This window comes from Passer montanus, unplaced genomic scaffold (assembly GCF_014805655.1).
Source record: "Passer montanus isolate IOZ18808 unplaced genomic scaffold, ASM1480565v1 scaffold1, whole genome shotgun sequence".
NCBI classification, from domain to species: domain Eukaryota; kingdom Metazoa; phylum Chordata; class Aves; order Passeriformes; family Passeridae; genus Passer; species Passer montanus.
Window position 1 is genome coordinate 16,697,759 of NW_024356504.1, and position 27,277 is coordinate 16,725,035.

Sequence of the window (27,277 nt, forward strand, 5' to 3'; positions counted from 1 at the left end):
CCAGAGGTCAAGCTGACCTGTATCCTTATAAAGGAAGTTAAATAGTAAAACTTTCTTTAGTCATACAAATAAAAGCGAACAAGGAACGAGGAAGTGATGTTACTCAGCAATGATGCAAACAAAAATTTAGTAGTTTTCCAATAAGTAAGTTGATACTTTGGCTCCAGTTTTTAAATAAATATGATAATTTGAAGTGTAAAGGTAAAATCAAACCTTCCAATGAGAATGAGTATATATAGTGAAAACTGCCACATTCAGGTGGAATTATGACTGAAGAACTTGATGCACTCAAGATGCAGGCAGGAGATAGTCTACATTCCAAAAAAATTTGAAAAATCTGGCAGTGTTCAGTGGAATTCCACCAGTGAGGATTTTTAATGCATTTGTCAAGCTGATGTTGTGACTGTGGAATAGCAAATATATTATCCATAGACATTAAGGAAATGTGGAAAAATTATCCAGGCAGCTACAAACCTGTTAGTCTGGCCTGAGAAGTATGCAACTTTTTGGAACAAATTCTGAGGGGAAGTATTATCAGACAAGATAGTGGAGAAGGTGATAAAAATGTAGTGTATTTTTAACAAAAGACAATGATGCCAGACTAATCCTATAGTATTCTTTGATGTGATTGCTGATCTTATAGGCAAGCCAACTGTGCTAAGTCTCATGTATTTGTTTTTCAATGAAGCATTTAGTGAGGTACTCCATAGGAAAGTATTAGTTGAGGAGAAAGTAGGATTTAGTATTGCAAGGCAGGTATTGTAAAAGTTGTGATGGGAAGAAAACTTTATTATTGGTTCCAGGCAGATGAATAATACTCAATTTAAAGGATTGTGAGGCATAAAAGAGAGAAAAAAGCTAAGTGCCAATGAGATGCATTGCTGTCAACAATGTTGGAAGCAAAATTGCATGCAGCATTGTGATGTCTGAGACAGCCTAGGTTTTGAATGACCAGGAATTTAGTGTTGTATGGTTGTCGTGACTTTGAGAACACCAGTTCTTGTTATAAAATGTGATTCATCAGCCAGAAACTGAGTATAGAAATAGTAATAGTTACACATTCAGGGTGTACAACAACTACTGCAGGGCATAGCAGTTGTACAGAGGATCATTATGAGCTACCTTGTGATCCAGCCATGAAAAAGACAAACAGAGTGCAGCAACTATTTATAGTGGGGTATGAGCTCTTAATGCTTGTAAATAAGTCTTTGTATACACAAAATAAGATGTAACTTTTAGTCACCCATATTCAGCAGAGAGTGGTTTACTGGAGCAGCTTCAAAGAAAGGTTACTATAGAGGACTGGGAAAATGGAGAGTCTATGTTATGAGTAGAGCTGAAAAATGTTTGGCTCTTTCAGTAAAAGAAAGCACAGAAGGGAAATAATTGCTGTCTATAAGCAAATCACATGGGTAAATAATAAAGGGAGGGGGGAAGGTTAATCCAAAGAACAGTGTTGGTAGCAAAGAAAAACATTAAGTTGGTCATGAATATGGTTAAGAATAAATGAAATTTTCTATTCATCGACAAATTTGTGAAGTTCTGGAAAACCTTTCTAAAAGGACAACAAACTCAACTTTTAAGATGCAGTAAGAAAAGACTCTGAGCAAGATTATGTCATGCTTGTCCTTTTGTGAAGGGTTGTGTTGGATGATTCTGGTATTCCTATGCCCAATGCTCATGTTTATGGCTCTACTGTGAAGCTGGTCTGCTTTTATATGTAGCCCCAGCACACTCTAAAGTCATTGTTGGTTGTATGTATGAATGTAGAAACATATCCTTTACCAATGTTTTATTAGTATAAAAATAATCGAGTCCATTGACAAGAATAATAGTCTAAATTACATAAAATTTGTTGGCTTTTTGGTAATACAAGACCAGGTTATAGTCTGGTACAATATTAGCAGACTTTAAATCCATAATGGATTTAGATCAGATCCCTTGGTTTAAGCTTGTTGGTATGGCAACCTATGGCTGAAATTGTCCAAAAGGAGTTTTCTTAGCACATGTCTCTTTGTCTCCATATCTGTATATGCTTGCTGCTAATTTTCACTGTGTCAACAAATTTGAGGGGTTTGTGTTTGTTCTGTTTTGTTTTAAAATCTTTTGGTCCCTAAAGTGTAACATTTTTACAAGGGCATCTTCTTAAAAAGAACTTAAAGCATCTGCTTTTGTGCTTAATCATAGCTTCTGTGTCATAGCTTCTGTGTTAGTTTAACAAGTTGAATTTTGCTTTTTATATTGCACCAAGTGTGGTCTATGGGCTGTTTAAGAGCAGTTCCACAGCAAATGTGTTGTCCTTCAACATCAGTATTTTTTGTTTGAAGACTCACCTTAACATTTGGAGCTCATAATGCCAGATGTGGCCTTTGAAATAGGCTTTATTACCCTGACCCAGCCATTCTGGCTTCTCGTTGTTCCCAACTGGAAGTGGTTTGGAGAGTCGGGGTGGCACCTGGGGATCTCCATGATGCAAGTGCAATTCCCCAATTCCAGCAGTAGCAGTGGCGTTAATTCCCAGCGTGGCTGTTGGGGCTTGGCCGGGCTGAGCCCTGCCTCCCTGGCGTCATCGCTTTTTTCCATCCCCAAATAGGTGATGAGTAATTACTTGGTCTTGATTTATCATTCAGATCATAGTAGTTCTGTTACAAAGTAAACATTTTTGTTGGCTGAGTCCTAATGCAAAGACCATTTCACAACCACCTCTTATTTTAGGTTTTAATTGCTTCGCTTTGCTGTCAACTGATGTCCCCCTCCCCCATGCCTGGAGCCCTCCTCCCCTCTCCCCCTTCCCTGGCATGGGTTTTTTCCTGTTCCCACACTGCTAATGTGATGAGCAACAGTTGCAGTATCACGGGGCCCTCTCTGAAGGAGAAGAAAAAAAAGAAAAAAAAAATCCCAAACACCACCTTGTTTGCTTTTAGAGCCCTCCCGCCTTTTCAGTAGGGGCTGTGTTAATCCTTACACTATGAAGGGAAACTCCTATGTAAATCAAACCAGTGCTCAGTGCTCTCCTCCTTCCCCCTTCCAGCTCCCATATATTAAGTGATTGTTCTCCTCCCTTAGAAATGACAAATGATTGGTTGCTTTACTCTTGGCTTTCAACATATTTTCTTTACGGCCCAGAATTCTGGGGTTAAATCATGCTTCTTTCTGTTCTGTTTCTATTCCCTCATATTATGCCATACATTCATGTGAATTTATTTTCCACCAACATGCTCAGAATAAACCAAGGCCTTTCCTTGATTTAAAGATGCAAAAACTAATGCAACTCAACCCAGAGCAGATTGCAACTATATTTTTTCTTTTTTTTTCGCCTTTTTTTTTTTCCTTTCTCCTAATGCTGTTTCTGTTTTTGTGCTGCATAGCCTTTTCTAGTTTAGCCTGCACTCTGAGGCTAGATTTTGATGTCAATGATTAGTATTTCTAATCGGTTGAACAAGGACAATGTCCCTTCTGCTGTGCAGAGGACACAAAGGCCCAGGCACTGATTCTGCTCCCCCTTGAAGCATTTTGGCTCCACTGGGCCTTTTCCCCAGTTGCTGTAAATCAGGGGAAATTCCACCCATCCCTGGGGTTAGAGATTAGAGCTACAACCATAGGGGAGCTCTGGTTCCCCAAGGTGGGCAAAGCAGGGAAGCCCACGTGCACCTCCAGCCTGGGCTCTGCTCTTGGCTGTGGACAGGGGCTCTGGTGGTCTCCCTTTGGTGCTGGCTCAGCAGCTGTGGATTCTCTGCTTTGGGGGAAATGACTCTGGATTTCCACCTGTAAAGCAGATTCCAGGGCTTTGTTCTGCCCTGACAAGGCAAACTTTGCTTCTGGCAGCCCATGCCTGCTCAGCTCCTGGCGGCATCTGAGGGGCAGAGACTGAGGGCCCCGTCCAACTTTCTTTGATATTAGTGGGAGTTTGCAGTTCTTCTGTGCCCTCAGGATGGATCCATGAAGTGGTCGTACAGGTTCAGGCTTCACTTCTTTTATTTTTCCTGAAACAGTTAGTAAGTTAATTTACATGAGATGTGCACCCTGGCAAATGCCATCTCCTAGCTATTGTTTCAGCTAAGCAGCTGTCATTTGCGTAACATTATGCATCCTTCATTGTACCATGCTAATTTTTTGAGGGGCAATTTTTCTACAATGAGCACTGCGGCTTCTAACAGAAACCTCTTTATGGCATTGGCCCCGGGGAGCTGCAAGCCCTGCCAAAGCAAACAAAGGCTTATTGCTCCAACTGGGCATGTCTGTGCCTTTAATACAGCGTGAAGTTCACAGAACACTGCATCCAATCTGCACATAGTTAACACCTGGTCCAATGCCTTCTGGCAATTAATCAAGATATCAATCAGTGGTGACAAAAATTAATAAATAACCCATGCTTGCATATTGCACATTCTCAGAACGGGAGAATTTGCATTGACACTTACAGCCTATTTACATTTTTTGACTGAGTTTTCAGAGTGTGATACTGTACAATACAGTAATTACTGATGCGTATATGTAACTGGTACTTTGGACACTTATTAAAGTCATATTGGTCTGTCTTGATGAAAAAAGCATTGGCCTTATTGAATCACAGCCCCAAACTTTGATATAGGACCAGAAAACTCTACTGCAGCAAATGCATCAATGGGGCCAGCCTAATTTTATCTTCTTTCAAAAGCAGTGGAGTGGTTTGGGGTTGAATATGGCATATTCTTATCTTGCTAATTAATGGGAATGTTTTCCTATACCTTAAGCTAAATTCCACTGTTACACCTTTGTTAACTCTGAACAAGTACCCAAACTTTTTCCCTTTTGAAGTAACTTGGAAGCTAGCCACAACTTCAAAGGAAGGAAGATCTGTTCCTCTCTTCATTTAGAATACATAAAAGTACTCTGGACCATGTTTAATTTATCAAAACAGAGGCAGCACTTTGCAAATATAGGTGCACAGTCATTTGTACTGGCCACGCGAAGGTGTTATCAAAGGAGTGGCTTGTCTGCCCTGAAAATAGAAATCACTTGGTTGGATATGAACAAAGGTATCCTCTCTTTTGTAAAAGCTCGTACTTGTTCTCTAGTGATGCAAGAAAATATTCCTGGCAAAGAATGAAGCAAGTAGCTTTTGTTATCCTACAGAGTCCCCTACTACAATGGTCAGGAATGGTAATTATAAATCCCCGTCACAAGCGGTTGTTCTCCTCTGCAGCCCGAGAGGCCGTGGCTGCGCGGACCTGGAGTTCAATATTTGCTGCTGCTTTTAGGTCAGGGTTGAAGCTCATTAGTGGCTCAGGGGTGGGGAGTTTGTTGTGCTTTCACAGCATGTTTCTGTCCTACCTGCTCTGTGAATGAGCAGAGCTCTCCTTGGGTGTCAGCTGGGGTAATTAAACCCGCTGATGAATGTCATGGCTGTGAAAGAGAGGGTCATGCGTGGCCAGGTAGAACCAGGAGCAGGCAAGGAGGAGTGGTACCCTGTACTGACCCACTGCGCTGCCCTACTCTCTTGAGCAATAATTTGGCTATCGTACCACACTGGGTAGTGGCTTTCCAATGTGGGTAAATACAGCCTTGGAAATAGCAGTTTTGGTGAGTCGCAGTGCAAGTGTGAAATCCTGTCAGGACCTGCTAGAACTGAGAAATGTGACAGTTTCATAATAGTCTGGTACATGAAACAAGAACATAATTCTGCTACCTGAACCCAAATTATGGTATCTCTAAAAGGTAACTTCTGAAATAGTTCTGGATTGGCTTCTGAATTATTTGGAGTATAACAGTGCCTATGAACTTCATGATTTAAATACTTTCCAGAACAAGGAGACAAGAACATTTAAATTAGCTTAGTAGAAAGGCATTTAACATAAAGAGAGCAATAAAAATACATCACCTGTCACATGTGATCTTTATATGACCTTAGCCACAGAACAATAAATATTACATAACCACGCTAAAAGCAGTTTTTAACATCATATATTTATATTTAATAAGTCGTGATTTTCTTTCCTTCAGGATGCAATTTTGATGAGACACTTTAAGTGTGTGATCTAAAGGCAAAAACTTTGTGACTGGTTATGTAATGCTTCTAGTGGGGCATCGTTTAAAGACTGTTTGAATGAAAACAGTCACTTTGTTTTACTCTGTGTCTTGCCAATCTAATAGAGAAGTAACTATACAGTCCCTTTTAAATGTTATTTTATGTTTTCTGCCTTTTATTTGTGTTTGACAGTTGGGTAATTCTTCACCTAGATGCATAAAATTGCACTTGCTGATTTCTGCATAGTTCAAGTGATCAGTTGCTATCCCCAATTATCAGTTTAACTGTTAGATTTAGATTTGCACTTGTAGTCTATAAAAGCAAAAATATTGCAAGCTAGTTAGACTTTAATTGTCCCTTTTAAATTAATTATGTGAGATTCAGGTTGCAGTATAAAAATGCAACAAGGGAAATCAAAGTATCCTCCTTTAAATTAAATTAACTTTTAATTACATTAGAAAGCCAAATACTACAATTGTAATTATTTTTTATTGAATGAAGGCTGATTTTTTTGCTTGTGCTGTCCTGTCTTACTGATGATTTTTGGGGAACAGTACCTATTAAGACTAGATTTGTGTAAAGGAAAAGCTGATAGTACTTTCTGTACAAATATAGGCAATAAATATTTGAAGTCTAAAATAATAATGAATTTTTTATTTTTTGACTCATGTAAGCTACCTTCAAATCTCCTAGAGTTTTATACTGGCCATTTTTTAGATTAATGCTGTCTGTCCTTAGATAATGCCCATAAATATGTAATATATAATGAGTTCATTAATCCATCTGGGGAGAAACAAAGTTTGCCCCTTCTTTTCCCAACAAGTTATAACTATTCTGTGCAATCAGCCTTTAGGCACTAGTCAGCTGAAATGGAAAAAATATTTAATAACAGAAGCTCAATAGCCTGCAGATCTCTGATGTCTGAGATGACTTCAACTCTTGTGATGAGCTACATTTAACCTAAGAAATATGATTTAATTTCACTTCAAAAGTATACTGAAATCTTTGATATATGGTCTGTGGCCTATTAAGCTTGATCCTGGCCTGACCTCTTAAAGGAAGAAAAGCTTTGTTTCTTTTAAAAATGCACAACCAAACAAAGCAGAAATTTCTATGTGGGTTCCAGTAGTTACAGCTTCAAAAATGAAAAGCATTTAAATACAGGCTTTACTTAAGTGTTTCCATTGTCTTATTGACTTCACAGTCTAGATATTTCTTTCTTGCCTGTTGGGAAACATTGACCTCAAAATTGCTCCTTGCATTGGAGTTCCGTGATTGACTTCAGAGGATGTTACTTGAACGAAGCCATCTGAACTATGCTTGCTAGAGGGGTCAACTAAAATAAATTTGGATGTGGCTAAATTAAACTCTTAGCCACTTAATGCTCTCACGTGCAAAGAAAGGGGCAGTAGCTATGCCAGAGGGAGTAAGCATTCTAGAAAGACTAATGGGGAGAAAGTATATTCAATATATAGGCTGGGTGATCAGTGAAGGGTTGGATGTACATACAGGAAGGAACATTCTGTAATATACTGAAAGTCCCTTCTTTTGTCTTTCAAAGAATATGACTGCAGGACTGGAACAAATATCTATTGCATCTCTGAATTTAATTTCCTGTTTTAGAGATAACCACATCTATTTATCACACCATAACAAAAAGAATTAGTCCTTTCCTCCTGCCTTTTAGTGATGGACTGTCACACCTGGTGGGTAGCTACCTTTAACTTCAGTGTGCATTAAATCACGACAAGTTCATACCCAGTTCTCGTGTCCCAGTTTTTTATTTGACTAAATAACTCTTCTTCCTCCATGATGCTTTATCTGTGTGATGCATCGATAAAGAGCAGTCATAACCTTTCTAGCCAATGTTTTGGTAGGCTTGCCATACCACACTCTTTGAGTCCTGCACAGCCATTCATAGGGCTGTTCTTCAAAGCTTTTCCAGTAATCTGAGACTGAGACATGGTAAAAGGGAACATTTTGCTGCTTATCACCTTGATCCTGGGTGGTTGTAAGGTGGAGTGAAGGGACTTGTCTGGTTAGAAGAACTGTCATGTGGTAATAAGGTCATCACAGACACTGTAATTACAAAGGAATGGGAGATTTGATCATCAACTAGGTCATTAGAGTCGGATATGGGATGACCTCAAAACAGCTTGGTGACTTTTGGTTGGGTGTAAAATAATTGATAGTAGCTGAGAAGAAACCTTTGGTCATGGTGTATGTTGACATTGGTGTAGGAGAGAGTTTTAGAGAGTTAATTTCTGAGTGCTTCAACACAAGGTCTCTCTCTGACAGTTTTCTTTGGATGTTTCCCAGTGTTATGTGGTGCATAGAGGGCAAGGAAATCTCAGGTTCTCCAAAATGTAGCTAAGCAGGTGTGGCAGAATAGAGAGAAGTTAAGCTTGGTTAGGTGTTTGTAGACATCTTGAGGAAGAGAAAAGCATGCAGGAAAGCTGGGTGAAGCACCAATCCAAATAGAACCTACTTCAGGGCATACAGACAAAAAATCAGGATGATAATTAATCTCGAGAAACTGATGGGAAATGAAGAACTTGCAAATGGGAGACATCTGCCAAAGATGTGGGTGAAGCAAAGAATTACAATAGAGGGTGGGATACAAATTTTAATCAAATTAAAGGGGGAAAAAGGATGTGACAATACATTATGTGAAGATGGTGGCATGTGAGGTTAAGTTAAAGTAAGCGAAAACCAGGCTTGAGCAGAGAGGTTGGAAAGCAAAATTGTTCTTGATAGTCTTCTACAAACCTTAATAAGAGGAAAGGTTTACAAGGAGCATAAAATACTGGATGGTATATGGACATAATCATAACCTGAACCTTTGCACAGAAACCTGCTTTCTGATGTCCTAGGCACTACTAGGTAAAAGAGGGCTACAAAAAGTTGGTCCAAGACAGTTAAACAAAAGGACATTTTATGTCCTCCCATACAGAGTAATTAAAGAAGATCTATTTTATGGGAGCAGTTTCTTCATATTCTATATATATGTTTTTTAAAGCAGCACATTTTAATGAATGTAAGTGGTTCACTCAGTGTTATGAGAAATGTAGCATTTTAGTCACAGAGTGATGATAATTGAACAAGAAGTATCAGAACTCTTCTAAATTACCTTCCATGCACAGAGTGATGAAAAAAATTAAGGCTTAACTGATAATGTTTTTCAAAGTAGTTGAGAACAAAACTCTGCCTTAACATAAAGGGAATAAGATCTTTTTAGGTACCATGAAAAATGTTTCAAAAGATATGTATTGTTTTCTTGGCTCCAAGGTCAGTTAGGTGAGAGAAAGCAAAGAATTGGATTTGAGGGCTCATTTCATCAGAAGAAAGTATCAAGTTTGATTCAGCTCCTGTGTTACTTAACATGCTAGTGGTCTGCAGAATGTGTGGGGTAAGAGGGAGGTAGCTGAATTTCCCAGCTGACGCAAATGTGGTGAGTGCTCTCTTTAAAGTAGTGAGGTGGGGAAGGTGGGCAGCAATGTTTACACATGGATCTCTCTGCAGTATTTCTGCTTTGCACCTAGATCTTACACGGGAGCTTCTGCAGAACAACACTGGGTTTTCTCCTACCACAGTGAAGAACAATGTTCACTGGTGGAAGGCTTATCTTGATTTTCATTGGTGCTGGATAGGTTATATTTATTATCTAAAATCCCATTAATTTTCTTAGGTTGGAAAGTATTGCTTAAAATATTTTAATATTTTACTGTAACAGGAGGCCCCAAGTAGGTTAAAATTTTATATGAAATCTAAATTGTATAGGGACTTAGTCTTGCACCAGTGAAGTTGAGGCAAAATTTCCTTCAATCATAACAGCAACAGGTTCAGGACCTTTTATTAGTCATCTTTTAACTCAATTGATGTGGTTAGAAATTGCATGTATGCTTTTTCTTCTTCTTTCAAACAAGTAACAAAAGCTGAATTAGGCTGCAGTGATGAAATCTGAATCATTTCCTCCTCAGACTAAACTTGCTAAACTGGTACAATCTGGAGAATGATGTAATGAGGAAAAAACCTGTTGTTTGTCTCTTGATACTGTTCCTGAAAAAAATAATTGCTACGTAATACAAATATAGTCATCACCTTTTATATCCTTTCACCATTGCTGATATTGGAACCCTTCCAAATAAGTAGCATTCCAAAATTGGCTGTAGCCTTCTTCACAGTTTACCTACTTAATTATAGGTTAAACTGGCTTATTTTTCTTTTATTTTTTTTCCTTCTGCTTTTAAATAAAGCACTACTGTTTAAAAGGTTGTTTCAACAAGCTATGTAACAATATTTTCATTCATTATTATAATAGAAATATCTATCTTTAATCTCATTTTTGCATTGATTTAGAGCTCCATAGTATCTTGGCTAGACTTCCTTTAGTCACGTATTGCTACAGTTTTGATGCTAAAATAAGAAACTGAGGAACTTGAATTATTCATGGGAGACTCCATTTAGGACTCACAGCTAAAACACACAGGAGTGTAAAAGTTCAGAGGTGCTGGGGTTTTTTTTTTTGTTTTTGTTTGGTGTTTTTTAATTTTTTTTTTTAATAAAAGACAAAGCAACTTGAACCAGCTGGGTAACCTGTGGTAAACTATAAATTGTAGATGTCTTTGACAAAGATGATAGAGATGAGCCAATGTTGTATAAACTAAACACTCCAGTTCTTAAACTGTCTGGCACACATGCTTTCCCAGAAAAGTAATCAGCTTAAGGAATGAATTCTTTATTTCTGTTCGGCAATTCTATCGTGATTGGCAGACTTATTTATCAGAAAATGGAGAGTGCTTGAGGCAAGATAATTTATATTATTTTTTTAAGCATGAACTCAAAATGAAAATCTTCTGTACGTTTTGCACAATGACAATTTAACTTTACGATGCGAGTTTGTTATGTAACACCAGCCTTACACAGGCATTGCATTGCAGAAGTGATGAATTGCTTCAAAAGAGGAAAGGTAGCCTCCTGCATTTAGAGCCCAGCAGCAGGGGTCAGGAGATGCTAGTTCTGTTCCTTATCCTGCCTCTGATTTGATATATCACCATGGGAAAGTTTTTGAAAAAGACACTGGCCTTGATCCTGGAATAGGTGCTTTATGGGTAATCCTCTGAACAAACACTGCTTCTGTGCCTTTCTGACTCTAACAGAGGCTCCTATTCAAATGGAGCTCGTTGGAGGAGTAGGGTGATGGTGAAGATACCCTCTTTGCACAGATGGAAGAAAAATCATAATACTTCCTTATGTAGCTGGGGAATTCGTTTTAGAGTATTCTGAGCTCTCAAATGGGAGAGGCTTGTAATGTGACAATAATAGATTTTAACTGAAGAGCAATCTCTGGTGTCAGAAATGTGAATAGACCTTATCAAGGTGCATGAAATGCCGTGTAGGAATTTCTTATGCAAACTCTTCATAGGGAAGGATTTCTTGAGAATAATGAATTGTAGGTAGCTGGAATATTGTGTAGAGCCAGGATGATATAAAGCAGAAATGGGTGAGTAATTACAGCAGGTAAAATAATGAGAATAGAGAGACTGTTGTGGGAAATGGTGAAGTGTCAATCTTGGCTACAATAGAGAGACAGCAGCTTGTTACTTAAAGACAAAACAGACAGGACTTTTTTTTTTCCTTTCTTTTTTTTTTTTGGCATTCAAGTGTGAACTGGGGGGTGGGAGTGGTGTTGATTGTTACTATTTTTTTTCCCTCTTCTTTTTGAATGTTCCAAGTCTTGCAAAGATAAAGGAAGTTTTAACTGAAGAAATAAATTTTGGCCTCACTTAGAGCTTATGGTCAAGCAATTTGAATAGGTGCAGAACTGAAACATAACAGTTTAGTGCTAAACATACTTTGTGTGCTGTCCTATGAGAGTACTATCCAAAGGTGCTTTACCTCCTGAAGGCCTGATTCATTCCAGCAACAGGTTCATGCAGTAGATGTTTTGCATATGCCACCATCATATGGTTGAGCATTCAGCTGAATCTATGTAATTGCTTCCTACAACAGGGAAGTATTCTGCTCATTCAGTCATGAACAGCACATATGCAAAGTCTTTCTTGGGAAAGGGTGATCAGCTAATCTGAATTTCTGTGTGGCACAAGCTGTCAGGTGTCACTGTAATAATTATATTCTGCATTAGTCTAGTATGCTACTGGTACCAGTTGAGGAGTTGTGGTGATGGAGCACATCTTTCAGAGAAATATCAGCTGCTGCAGGTGTAAGTTGTTCCTATGGTTTAAAAGTGGCACTGCTTTTCTAGACTGAAGTTGTCTGACACTTACAGGGCTGAGTGTCAAACATTTGTGAGATGTGGAGTTTTTTGAAATAGCTTTTTGCGCCAATGAAAAGTTGAAAATACTAATTTTCAGGAATTTATGGAAGAAGGAGTTGGGGAAGGAATGAAACCAAGAGATCACATCTTTACTTCTTGTTCCCTGTGTCTGTGAGGACTGGACATCCCAGTGACTAAGGCATAGACCCAGGGTGTAAGATACTCTGATGTAGTTCTTTGCTGGGTAAGAATTAGAATAGGAATTTGAAACTTGCTGGCTACTTGGGGCACTCCAGTACAGAATTCAACTATTCACTGTGAATTTGAGAAAAACATAAAATTAATAGCTGAGTAACTTGGCAATATATTAGCAACAAAAATGTTCTTATACAATGCTCTAGAATATTTTGCTAATAGGTCTGGAGGCTTTTATATAATCATCTTTGTTTTATTTTCTAGAGGTGGGCAAAAAAAGGAAGTATTGTTATCACTGCTTCTGCATTTCCCATGGCCCCAAAACCCAACTAATGACCAGTCTTGACAAGTTCATTTCTGTGGAAGACATTCTCTTACTTCCAATTCACTACCACCCACAGATGACACTTTACAAAATGTCACTGTTACATAATTGATAATCACTCAACAACTGAGAAAATGGAACTTGGAAAGAGGCAACATTTCTGTGTCCAGAGAGGAAATTCTCTTTCAGCTACTCCATCCCAGAGTGGATAAAGGTAAGTGTTTCACAAGTTAGGAAAAAGTTCATTTTTGCATGGAGGCATCTTTCCAAAATGATGACCATAAAATTAAAAAAGAGAACAAAATAGCTATTTAATATTTGTTAAATAAAGTGATGCTCATCTCAAATATATCTTGCCTTCTGGAGAACAAAGACTTTAAGAAAATGGAAAGCAAACACTCTGTCGCAGGGGATGCAGTATGCTGAAGGAGAATCTTGATAAATTTCAGTGGTATATTAAAGCTGGGACACTAGAGACAGGAAGTGTGAAAGATATGTTTTTCCCTCAGGTATTATATATGGATAATTCCACTGTAACTGGACAGTCATTGTAATTGTACAATCAATCCTATTGGATTCCTAGGTGAAGGGTGCAGTTTTTAATAAGATCCTCTCTTCAGGCTCAATCTTTTATCTGTTGTACAGAATAACGCATCTGGGGCTTCCCCCACCCCCATCCCTGGGTAAGACTCTTAAAAGCACGTTGCAGTGGAAGATATAATTTCTTTATTCTGTGATGTATACACCTGATTTCAATTAAATTAGTGGCTCTTCTGCTGCCATTCACAGCCTGATGGTAGCCAGAGGAGACCCCAATATTTGCACAGCAAAGCAGGTGTGTGTGTGCAGTATTTCTGGTTGCCCTACGAGAGAGCTCCTGGTTGGTGTGCAATGAGCAGCAGCACCAGTGGAAGAGAAGGGCCTCAGTTTGCACCCTAGAAGTACAGGGAACAAGTACTACTGTAATTAAGCAAGGTACTTACATAGCACTTATACACTGATATTTCCAAACTGGCATCCACAGGCACTTCCAATTCCTCTCATTTATTATTGAGGCTCCTCACAGCAGTGTACGGATTCCTTCCACTTCCCCCTGTGCTTGCATTCGTCATATGCATGACACCTTGGAACTGGTGCATGCATCCGTGATTTGTGCTGTGATTAACACATTATCAGCTTCCCCTTTCTTGTTAGCTAAAAATAGTCCTGGCTATCCCTGCTAGTCTGTCGCTCAGGTGATGGAGATGGAGGCTGCAGGAACCTTCTGTAGCATTTGGCAGTCAGGTCCATCTCTCTCATGCGTTTCCCAAATCTTTCCTTGATCTCCTGGCATGGGTAATGGTTCAGGGTTATTTTTTGATGTCTCTTGCTCAGAGAATTGGAAGAATTTCCAAAACCTGCATTTCCATCTTACCTTTTCTTCCTTTTCTGATGCTTTCATGGACACCAACAGTCTCTCTGTGTCCCTTTCCCTGCTTGCAGTGATGCCCACACAAAGCACATGAGGCTCAGTCCCTTCTTCCTGCAATGCTGCCTGTTGTGGTTGCACCACACAATTTTATAAACAAAATAGAAACTCAAAAATACCCAAAAGAGTAAATGCACCAAAAAGAGTGCTTGTATGACTCAAAAAAGCCAAACAATATTTTTCTGAAACTTTCCTGGAATATTCAGCCGTAGGGTGTACGCAAGCAGAGGAAGGTTTTGGGGAAGTAATGCGTTTTGGTTTCAGGTTAAACTTGTATTTTAATACACATTCTGGAAACAGAACTTCAGGTTAGTGCAAATATGAGGAGATTAAAATATTAGAGATCAAATTAGCCTCAGAATTAGAATCTACCTGTGTGCATCTCTTTCCTTACCCCAGGCACTTGCTTATTGAAGCTTCAAAATCTTGAACTATTTGCAAAACAGAGCACTATAGAGAAATAAATGCCTATGGTACAGAAATATGAATTCCTGCCACTTCTGTTCAATGCTGTTTGCTGTCTCCAGAGTAAAAGCTTCTATTTCAGAGCTGTGTCAAGAACCATGAAGCGTTATAGCCTGACCAAGCATCGACCTAGCACTAAGCAAACTCTTAAACCCTGGAGACAAGTCAGTGGAGAGATTGAATAAACTTCTTTTAGAAATGCTGTCTCTAAACAGTGGCAACAGTAGGACAATTTTGTTGCTCCTCAGGTTTTCTTTGATTTCTGGTTTATTTTACCCTTGCATATTCTTTTTTTAGCAATTTATGCATCTTATTTTAGTAATTTTGGTGCCTTCATGAAGAATTATTTGCAGTCCTCCACTTGTTATTGTTTCTAAACCTTCCAAAAAGCTGGGTCTTTCACCCTTTGATTTTATACTTGTTGTCTTATCTACTGCACCCCAGAATCCCCTGCACATCTTTCAGCAAGGAAAAAAAAAAAGCATTTGAACCCATTTCTGAATATTGTAGGAAGAGCAACTGAACATGAATAAATCAACCAACTAATTTGATAGTTTGACCACACATGTGAATGTGATGCTAGGTGCCTATTTTTACATGTATGTAGAAAACCTTAATGTCTGTGAGCAGAATAGCTGCAGCTACTTCTGCTTAATCTAGAAGTTGCTGAATCTGAATGTCAGATTTCTGGGATGCTTCAAAGGGAGGTGGTTACTCTAAGTGTCTCAGCTGAGGTATCTTACTGCAATCCTAAAATTCTTTTCCCACTGTCTGTGGCTCAAAGGTTGCCATGTATGTGTAGCAGGTAGTAGCCTAAGGTTTAATATTCAGAGATTTTTAAGACTGCAAAAGGTCACTGTTGCAGTGTGATCTGACTCTTTGTTTGGCAAGTCTGTGGGATGGCATCTAGTTCAATAACTAGATGAATTGGGACGTCAGTTTTGGAAAAATGCTTAAACCTGGTCTTGTTATTGAAAGCAAGGAGATGTGTTCTACACTGACATTTTGGGAAAATATCCGTTGTTTGAAGTCTTGCACAAGGAAGGAGAAAGCTTGGCATTGCTGCAAACTGAGCCACGGGAAGGTTCTCTGCCCCTGGCAGAGCTGGTGTGGGGAGACAATGCACTGACAAGGGAATGTGAGTGTTTCTGTATGCACAAAGTCTTCCCAACCACTTGGCATTTGTTATAAATGTGTGTCTGAAAGCTGTTTCAGATGTTTCAGTCCCTTTTCTCCTCTTTGTCTTTAGGTTCAATCCTCATTTCCCCTTGTCAGTGCAGCATCCAGAACACTTGCAGACACTCACTGGGAAGTGCAACTGTTAGTTTGTGCAATTTTACTTTTTTTTTCCTCTAGAAGAAAGACAATGTAACTTCCTAAAGCATACATTTAATCTGTTTGTGGGTACTGTGCTTTATTTTTTATTTAAGGGAAGATGAAATAAGAATAATTGTGCTTGACGTAAAAAGGGGTGTGATTTAAAACAGTTTTCCTGAGTTTGTGTTTGGATGTGCCAGGTGCAGGTGTGTATCAGGGAAGGTAAATCCCAGGTTCTGGGGTAGATTTGAAAGGAAAATTATGTACAGACAGAGCCTTGCCATGGTGCTTTTCTTCTGTTTGCACTTCCTTTGGGACCTGGCTTGAACAAATACATAAGACCCTGAAAACTTTCAAATAAGGTTAAATGCATGTGCTCTTATGCTCCAGGGATGAGTGGAATTAGCTGTTCAAGTAGGGGTTTTTTTTTCTTCTCTTTTGCTTTTTTTATCCCTTAGTTTTTATTTTGGAATGCTTTGAGTTGCGGCCATGTGTGGGTGTATGTCATTGGACTACAGGGCTGTTTAAAGTCAGCATGCATTGTAGGTCTGTGGGCCATCTCTACATTTAGAGTCAGTGCCACATGGCAGAGCTGGCTCCCACCAAGCAATCTGGCTGAATGTGATTAAACAATCCAGATATTTTTCACACCTTATATGTCCCCACCAGCTAGACAGGTTTATCGTATAGCAATTCACTAATGTCCACAGGAAATCACTTGCTACTACTGAAACATATTTTACATTCAACTTTAGCCTGTTGGTGTTCAGTTTTGTTATGGAAATTAGAATGTTAGTAGTTAGTGAATGGGTCCCTCCATTCTCTGTCATGGAAAGCAACCACGATAACTTCATGTGGTAAAACTTCACTTTGGAGATGGGGGAACAGGACTCTTGATGTCCCTGAGCAACACAAGGCACCACAGGGCAGTATGTAGCACGCAGGGAGAACAGGAAAGCAGCTAATCCCAGCCAGATCCCATTGCAGAACATCTTACTATCTGGCTAATCAGGATAAGTGCTGAAAAGCTCTGAGTGTGATGTCAGATTTATTTCACGATGAACAGGGAAGATCTCTTGATCCTCAAACACTTCAAGTAAAAGTTAAAAGGGGGGGTGTGAGGTGCGGGGGAGGAGGCGGAAAAAAGATATTGCGCTTTTTTTCTTTTTTTTTCCAAGTGTGATGAACTGTTTTCTCCTCTAAGTGTTTTAAATAGCGGCAGTGTGAAAATTACATTTGCTTTGAATAATTGCTAGCGTTTTTCCCATTGCAGTCCTTCTATCTGGAAGCTTTGTATCTAATATTGCTCTTGCCTGAAACTCGGAGGAGCAGTGTGAATGGAGCGGCAGGTCCATTTTTAAAACAAAAAATATTTTATAATATTTTATTTGCTCAACAGTTCTACGCTGTGGCAACACAGGCTTACGCAGCAGTTTATAAGCGTAGGCCCTGGTCCAACAAAGGCTTATATGGCGTATGTTTAGCTTTACGCTGACTCCAAAGGGAATATCATGTGTGATACGGACTGGAGGTAAGGCCCATTTCCTGCCCTGAGCAGCTCGCAAGTGAAGTAAGACAAGACCCAGAACAACCGTGCGCGAGTAGGAGTCTTGAACAGGGAAAAGATCCAAGGGGAAAACCCTACTTGGAGGGATTTTTAAAGAGGGAGGAGGAAAAGATGGATTTTTCATGTTGTGGGTCAAGGGTAGCGAGAAGGAGAGCTCAGGGGTGGCAGGGAGACCTTGTGGGAGGACAAGGCAACAGCTGGAGGTGTGGAGGCTCTCTGAGGAGATGGGATGCCACAGAGTAGCGGGCCTGGTGCGGTCTCTTGGTTTTATCTGTTGACTAAATAAAACCGGTTGACACTTCAGGGCATTCATTTTTATTCAGTCTAATGAATACTGTCAAATCCTGAGAACAGCTTGTGGAATTCATACATAATTGTTTCACTGATGAAGAAACCGAGGCAGGGAGACTAATGATTTTCCCAAGGCCACAGAAGGAACATCATAATTAAAAAAAAAAAAATTCTCTTTCCCAGGCCTGGGCTGAACCACTAATTTATCTCTGAACAGAGGGCAATATTTACAGAGGTGCTGTACTCTCATTTTTAAGTGATTTAGGCACACCTAGGAGTTTGTGTCATTGGAAGGCAATGCTACCCCTGAAAGGCTAGATCAAGTTTAAGAAGGAACTTTAGGCTCCTAAAGATACTGGAAAAGATGATCTGATATCTGAAAAGAGTATTTGATAGGAAATTATACACACTTTATACCATAGATATAGCTGGGCTGGATTGTGCTCTGCTGAAGTCAAGCAGATCTGATCTACTACAACTTGCTGAAAAAAAATCCCAAATAATTCCCAGCTTGGCAATCAGCTCTGTCAAGTGTCCTGCTTTACTACTTTCTCTTAGGAGCCACGATACCCTGGCTTGTCTGAGTATATAGTAGCAATTCCTTTTTTTCCTCCTCTACCCATCAGTTTGGAAATCAGGTTCTAGCTGGCACCATCTTCCTCTTGTGTGGGTAACACTAGGAAAAAATGATTGTTAACTGTAGATACTCTGTTTAGGGAAACAGAATCTTTTCCCAAGGATATATATAACTTTCCAACTTAGTCATGTGCACACCCAAGCCTGTGCATGAACTGCATTTCTGTTGCATGATGCACACTCCCATTTCATTCAGGTGGAGTCCTGGTAAATCTAATAAATATCTGCTTCTAGCTATTTTGAAGAATATGCTCTGAATCACCTGCTGTTTGGCAATACATCCAATATGTAAACAAATTCACTTAAAACCACTGTATGGATAAGCTGAAACTCGGAAGAGCTGCAAGCAGTATGCAGGATAAGTTGTTTGGAGAAAGCTTCTACCTGTTTGAGCAGAAAGATTGCCTAAATGATTCACTCTCAGGTGACCATGCCCTGCCCCAAGTTACTGCAGGGTTTACTTTTCCCTGGGACAAAGTGCAGGAGAAGAAGCCACAGTAGAAGGGGTTTAGCAGAGAGAAGACCTCTGACCTGTGTTTGCATGAGCACCACTGCTGGTTTTAGCTAAAGGTCAGGGAAAGCACAGTCTTATCTGCAGCCCTGCATTCATTCCTGCCTTTATTTTGCTGAATCAGAAATATTGTTTCATTGCAACTTCACTCATAAATCTGTGGTTTTGAAGTGGGAATCAGGTACATTCAATTAGGAAAAGACATAGCATGCCCTGCTGCCTGTGGGCAGAGAAGGGGCCACATGATCTGCAGGTGAGATTTGGGACACCTGTGCATCTCTTGCATTTGGGCATATGGGAGCTCTACCTGATCAAGCCCTTTGAAACCAGGCCCTAAGTGTTTGAGTGAAACCTTATGTTATGAAAGGTCCTTGTGTAGTGTCCTTTGGGAAAGGGCTTAGTGTGCTCATTTGCATCTCTATACCCAGAATGCTTTTCCAGCTCATTGCTGTTTCATAGTCGCTCTGGTGTCAGTGCTACAGAGCAGCTGAGAATGGCTTGATGTGCTTCTGCATGCTGCTACTTTCCCTCTGGAGCAAAAGAAAGGATGTCTGTCTGGAAAGGGAGGATGAAACAAAATGTCCCTATCTTCCCCACAGCATGGGTACCCTCCTGGCCACCCAAACAACCAGCAAATGCTGCTAAGAAGACAGATGCTGGTACTCAAAATCTTAAGCTGCCTGCAAAATATCGTCGCGCTCCCAGGCAGAGACGCAGCTGTGTGAAATTGTGAACCTTTAACGTGATCCCACCTCCCTGACACAGACAGTTCGTGGCAGCTTGGAGAAGTGCTGAGGGTCTAGAGATGTAAAATCCTGACTTTTGTGTCTGTTATAGGGAAGAAAATGTGGTAGATTTTGCACTGAAACGTCAAATGTGGCAATTGTGAGTGAATCTGGTAATGTTAAAAGCTCTGGGATCAGGTGTGAGGGTTACAAAGCATCCACTGTGCTGCAGAATGAGAGCTCAAATGGAAGAGAGCCTGACCAAGTGGTCATCAATTCCCTTCCCCGACAGGCAAGGGCTGTGCCCTGCAATGAATATTCTTGTTAAAGACATATCCTTGAAGATTCAGCATGTGATGATTTGCAAGTTGTAGCCTGAGATAACTCAGAGGAAGTACTGTATAAATGTCAAGCTACTCTTAATATACTGGTGGTGGTACTATACACTGGTGATGGTACTTTTTCAAGGAATTGTCACTGAAGTAAAATTAACATGCAAAAGATATGGCAAATCTACTAGCAAATTATGTAAATATTTTGCAAGGGGCAAACTTTCAGTGCCAGGCGTGAAAATTGGGTCACAATTCCCATTAACAATTACACAGCCTGCGTGCCTAATTTTCCAGGCACCATGCTGAAAATTCACCCCACGTTATGGAAGCAATTAATGGCTTAAAATTCTTTTTAGGCCAGTAAATGTGTAGAAGTGTTGATAGCCTTTTCTGTGTGGCATTTAATGAGCTATAATCTGATAACTAGATTAGATTGTTCTCTCATGATATCGACAAAGATTGCTTTATATCATTATTATTGCTATTTAAATACTACAGCAATGCCAGATGCAGGGATCAGAGCCCTGTTGCGCTAGGTGCTGTACAAATATCTGTGAACATGTGGTCTCTTTACTGAAGACAGATATAATAACTACTTTGCTATTCTGGTCTGCTTAGGCACCAGGGAAATGCTGAAGGTTCCCACACAGTATGAATCTATTAAAAAGATAATCTGAAGCTATTTTGGTTTCTCATATAGAGGATTTTTTTTCCCCTTTTCAATGCTTACACATGACTTTCATTAGCATTAAATGTGTGTGGAGGAAGAGTTGCTCTTAACATTTGTAGCTCGGTACCTATCTCTTTCATATCAGTTAAATCCCAGCGAATATAACTGTTTAGTAATTGTCTGGTATTTAATTAAAATACAATAACCCCTTTCCAGAGACGCCAGTTGTGAATCTGGTGGCCTAGTCATAAAGATGCTAATTTAATGAATATTCATAAATCATGAATATTCATAGAGTGTCAGGGATGTTCTTTTGTACCCTGCTGCTATGCCAGGTCTTGCTGGCACAGCAGACGGCACATGTTGAAGGAGCTTTGCTCCTAGGGGAGAAGAGAAATATTCACGCTGGAGCAGGACAAGTGTCTGGGTGTAACTCCGAGTGGAGGTGCTGGGAGGAGAGGCGACGGCTGGCGAGGAGCGCATCCGACCCGCCAAGTGGGATGCACAGTCTCGATGTGGCTACCAGGTGGTAGGATGTGTTCCCTCTCAGGGATGTTGGTGCTTTTATAGCTGATGCAGGGCTCTGGCAGAGATGTTACGGTCAACCTTTGCAGTCACAGTGGCCACAGACGCCACTATTACCACCTGAGCAGAGCCTGTGTGCTGGGATTCCCAGTTATTCATGTCCTGGCCAGGCTGTACATGTGGAAAAGGCATGTAGGAAGCTGCCTTAAAGCACTTGAGCTTGCTGCAAGTGGTAGGTACGACTTGCCCAATACTGTGGGGCTGAGTGGAGTTCATGCAGGGGAGCCTCTCTTATCTAGTGTGTTCCAAGTTCATCCTTGTACTGGGATCTTTCCCCAGGGTTTCCAGGGATTTGGCATCCTCCTTGGTCAATGACAGTGACCCCACTTGACACTGATGTTGTAGCCAAATTTTTTTTTCATTAACTTTGGGGTGTGTAGGGGAATTTAATGATACATCTCTTTATTAGTCAAAAGGAAAAAGAAATAAATTCCAGAAAATTGTGTTTTGTCCTGCCACTTGGGATACTGCAGAACAAAGTCAGTGTCCCTCCACAGCCTCACAAACTCCATGCTTTCCTTGTGACATATTTTTAAAGAAACTGAGTGTTTAGCCTAACCCTAGGAATCCTTAATATGCCGTCTAAGGAGCAGGCAAAGGAGCCAGCCTTGTATTTGTTGCTTCTACAGGTTTCAGTTGCCCCCAGAGTTCCAGGTTGATGGCTGAAATATGCTTGAATGCAAATGCTGCGCGCCCTTATGGTGCCTGTGTGATGCCAGTGAGGCGCTTTGCTGCAGCTTCGCGTTGAGAGGCGCGTACCTATGGGTGCGGAGCAAGCCCGCTTCTCACCCCGCCGCACACTGCTGGGATGCAAATTTGTTCTTGTGAAAAAATGTCAGCGCAGAGAGTTGAGCTGTTTGCTTTGGCAAAGTGTAGAGCAGGAGCGAGCACCCGTCCCTCTGTCCAGGCTGAGATGTTGGAAAGTTTATGAACCCGAGCAACATCAGTGCCCTGGGTACCCTGCTGCTTCTTCCCTGGGACCACCACAGCACTCAGGCTCTGGCTTTGTGCAAGACATCCTTTCAAACCCCCTACCAACCCTTCAAATGTGTTTGCAAAAACGGGCAGGGAAAGGAGAAGGGAAGAAGAGCTGCTGGTGCTACCCAAGAGAGCTCTGTTTTCTCTGGTAATTTATTTCAGCTAATACACTTCTCTAATAGCTGCCGGCTCCAATCTTTGCTTACATAAACGCTTATTTAAAGCTCTTACGATCAAATCATTCATCTGGACTCAAACTCGCTTCTAAATTTGTGCATGTAAATTTTATTCATGGGCCCAGCTGTGTTCGTGCCGAATTTGCATTTGTGCATATGAATGTGTTGTTTTTTCCCTCTGTCAGCATACAACCACAGGCTGCAGCTGAAAATATGGACCTAGATTTCAAAAATTTTAATGACCATACACTGAAAGTTTTAGTTCCTTTCCCCCAGAGCTGGTAAACTTGTCTGCATAAGCCTTATCTTTATCCTTTGCTTTGGGGAACTTGCTACTGTGTGTGTCTGAAGACTGGCTTGCACGTGGTGTTCAAATATAAAATGAGACTTTGTTTTGCCAATATGGGTATTGACATGAAAGGGCAATTAACTTTTTGTCTTGCTTTTTCTGCAACTAATCCTTCCTTCCTTCCTTTCTAAGTTTGTGCCACCTCAGTTTGTCTACCAAAAAATTATTTTGAGAAGAGCTGAAATTTATCTTGTTCATCGGAGGTGGCAGGGCAAGAAATCGGTGCACTGGAGGCTGGGAGGAAAAATACCTTTCTGCCTCTGTAAACAGTGTAAATAAATACACTTCAGAGAAGGAAACAGTAAATCAGTCTTTCAGAGCAATTTGGATATCTGATGTATGCAGCATGAGTAACCTCACTTCGTGTACTACCAGAAGTGTGAAGCAACAGTGGTGCTGCAGGTTCCCCACAGCTGTTAATCAGAAGGGTCTTACAGAATTCTTTTCCTGATGCTTTGTGTAGAAGATTTTGCTGAGTATTTGCCTTCTGCATGCACCATTCATTATAATGCTCTTCCTTTATTGTCCAAGAACCAAGTTAAATTGGGCTCTGGTAAAAAGACTGTTAAATAAACTTGCAGTAATTTCTAAACCTTAGGTAGTTACAAATTTGTTACAAATCAAGAACCTTTGCAATCTGCTGGGTACAAAAATATTGTAAATAAATTTGAGGGTACTAAAACTCACTCCAGGGCTTCTGAAATGAGGAAACTGAAAGGCAGCATAATCCTGAGTAGAGCATGGAGTCAAGGGGATCCGAAGCACTTTGCATGTAAGAGCTCTTCTGAGAGATATTGTTTTACATTAATTGCTTCTCTACCTTTTCATGTGGCACAGGCTATTTCTTTGGGGTTGGGCTTTAGGTAACAGTGTAGGCTTTACCCTGGGAAATGCAGTTGTGAGTCACAAGTTGTTCTAGGTAAGTGAAGATTTTTATGTGTCTTCAGTGCTCAAGTGTTGCACAGCAGCTGTATGCACTGGGAGTGAAAGGCACAAAGAGGTGAAGACCCCAGCATCATCTTTTGTTATCATTATAATTCTCTCTTCCAATAGGAAATGTTGGTACTCATCATTTTTCTAGAGACTGGGGACTTTGGAAGGAGATGAAGGAGGTGCTTGCTGATCTTGTGAGAGTTTGAGGACATTTAACTTCCTTTGGCATCTGACAAGACTGTGGGAGTTTTGGATGATGACGACCAGTAATGTCACAGGCATGTGTTAGAGGCATGCTTCCTCTCCAGTAGTTTTTGGAAAGCTTTAGCCAAAGAGGTTAAAATAGGGTTGAACAGTGATTAAATGATAATTCTGGGAACAATCCTAATTCCACTTCTTTTACTGCTTAGACTATTTGTGCAAGAGAAGAAATTATATCAGATATGTGGTATAGGAAGCTGGGTAATTCCACACTTGAACAATTACTCTGCATTTGAGAGGCAGCCCTGCCTTTTAAAAAAAGGTGGGGTTTTTTTTTGTTTGGTTTTTTTTTCTTTTGTTTGTTTGTTTTTGTTTTTATCTTTTCTTAGTGTTTTTTTTTTGTGGCATGCTGAGCTGTAGCCTGTTTGTGCACTACTGACTTGACAGTAATACAGAGCTGCAGTGTCCAGTGTCATTGCATGCAGGAAAGCATGAAGGGTGAAGTGAGAATTCCTTTTCATCACAATCTGCACTACATTGAGGACTGCAGAGCATCTGGGACATCCCCTACCTTGTGATTTTGTGCCTTCACAAATTTGGATGAATGAATTATTCCTTGAAATGATATTACTTATTTCTTCAGTGCAGCCTTTCTCAGTAGGAAAATGTCGCACACCTGTTACCTTTGCAGGCAACATGAGTTGTCCTTAGTCTAAGGCATACTGTAAAATTTGTCAGTGTAACTAATTGGACTTCTAAGATTTAATTATGGGCCCTTTAATGAGAAATAATTCTATTGAGATATATTTTACATAGACTGTTCATACCCTTTTGCTTAATAATCTAAAATAAAAGCATATTTAAGGAGGGCCTAATTACATATTTATTGAATGTTTTTAACTTAGATAAGAATTTCAATGGGATGTCTTCGCCCAGAATATTCCTCAACTTAGATGAGGAACAAAAGATGATCTACAGAAATCAACATTTTCTGCTTTAGAATCCAGTAGTGCATGTTTGAAGAAATAGTAGTTACAGAAGGGAAAATGACAGTCTCTTTAACATATACTTAAGTATGGTAAGTGCAACGATGAAAGCAGACATAAGGAGTGAGAAAGATATAAATGGAAAGATTAATGACAGCATTAATTTATTTGCATCTATCATGGAGAAGTTATTTGCAACATAAAAAGTAGCAGTTTGTGAAAGGCACTGTAGTAACTTAATTCTCATCTGGGTATTAAACTTAATACGTGTAATATTTCTACGGTTTCACCTGCCTCCCTTCCTTTTTTGTTCTCTGCCTTGGAATTTACAATGCCCTTTTGTGTTCTTATTCATGGGGTGGTGAGCAATGCTTTGACCTCTTTTGCACTTTAGACATGAAGCATGTGCGTTACCTTGTCTGTTGAGTACAGCCGTCTTTACGCCATTTAAAGGGAAAAAAAAAATCATTTGTGCAAGCAGATAATGCAAATTATTTCTTGGAAAGTATTGCAGAACAGCGACCATGGGATATTCTCATTTATGTTGCAACTCCCTTTTCACTTGGTATCCAGGCATGAGTTCACGTGGGTGCTCGAGGGTTGTGTTTCCTCCCCTGTAAGCCTGCCTGTGTGGTGAGCAAGGTCTGCATGTCACCTGGAGGGGCCACAGCCCCACAGGTGCCCTTGGACCAGGGCAGCAGCTGCTGCCCTTTCTGCCAAGGGATCCCTTTGCAGTTTCAGGTAGCAAACCTGTAGTAAGGATCAGTTCGATGCCAGCTGACACAAAGAGGAAAACTGTGTTTCTTTGAAGCTGCGGGGGCTGGGCAGGAGGAGCAGAAGAGTTATTAGACTGACACAGAGTAATTGCCGGAAGCAGAATTTGGCCAAGTCTTGTGGTTCATGCTGGGAGCACCTTATGCAGTTTATATTACAGTTATAGATTTTTCTTGTGATATCACTTACCTTAAATGACCATTGCCTCCTTAAATGACCATTGCCTGAAAGACAGCACATAATGAGATAATGTTCATCCTGACACCTTCCTGGGTAATGGCTCAATGTTCACTCAGGAAGAAAAATTCATTCTGACCAAATTACCTCTACAACAATCTGATGTCTTTTTTTTTTTCCCTAGAGGGCTTATATCCAAAGACTGTCCAAACTTCAGGAAAAAATCTCACATGTTCATAGTCTGATTCAATAGTTCACAAAGACAGACAGCCCATTAAACAAATGCACAAGATTGTCTTGGCTCAGCGTTTATTCATTGTTCAAAAATTTTAAACCAACAGAGGTTCTCCTGCATTTGGAAAGAGATGATCTTTATGATATATAATGGCTTTTCCTTTAAAAAAAGGTGAACTTGAGTATCAATTCCAAAAGACCAAACCGTTATGGCAGCAAGGCCATTAGGCTGCAATTTGTCTTATAACAGATGTTGTAGAGTCTTGTCACTTCGAATGCTAAAACAGATGGGATATGCACTTGAAAATGTACTAGAAGTATTTAATTTCCTTTCCAGCGCTGGAGATTTCTTCTCTCCAAGGTCTTTGATGCTCTTTGCCTGTTTGTTAAATCCTGTTGCTTTGGTTGGTATGGTTTAATCTCCTTGGAAAGCTTTGTCTGTGTTCTAATACAATTACTCTTGAATTGCTTTGGTTTTGCCAAATGAGACATGATTCCATTTCAAGCTGACTTTTTATTAGCCTCTTTCAAGATCCCTTGTAAACTTGCTATTATCACTATGTACAAAACTGTAGAGGTGACACAGTATCTGGCACTGATTTTCAGCAGTTATGAGTAGCATTAGCCAAATGCATATTATATATGGCTATGTATTGCAAAAAAACCCTAGATAATCGGTGATACTCATATGCATTTTAGATTACAGACTACCACGTACTTTGTGAGGTTACTGTTGTTTACAATAACTATGATTTCTCATCATCTGCAGGAAGACTCAGCTGACTTCATTGGACTCCATATCAGGTTTTCTAATCCAATGCAGATGCTTTTTCAAAGTCTGGGGATTATCAAGTCAATCCCCAGATGAACTGGGAAGTTGTTAAGTGAAAATGATGGTGCCGTAGTGGTGGAGGAGTGGGGGGCTAAAAACTTTGAATGATTCTCCCCAAGACACGTGGAGGGAAACTTGGAGAGCAGGTATTGACTTTCCTGAGCTGGCCTTGGGTTCTTAACCTGCGAGTGCTGAATAGCAGATATTACAGACACATCCATGTGTCTGCTTACATTTCATACTATATAATCAATTTTCTCCTTTTA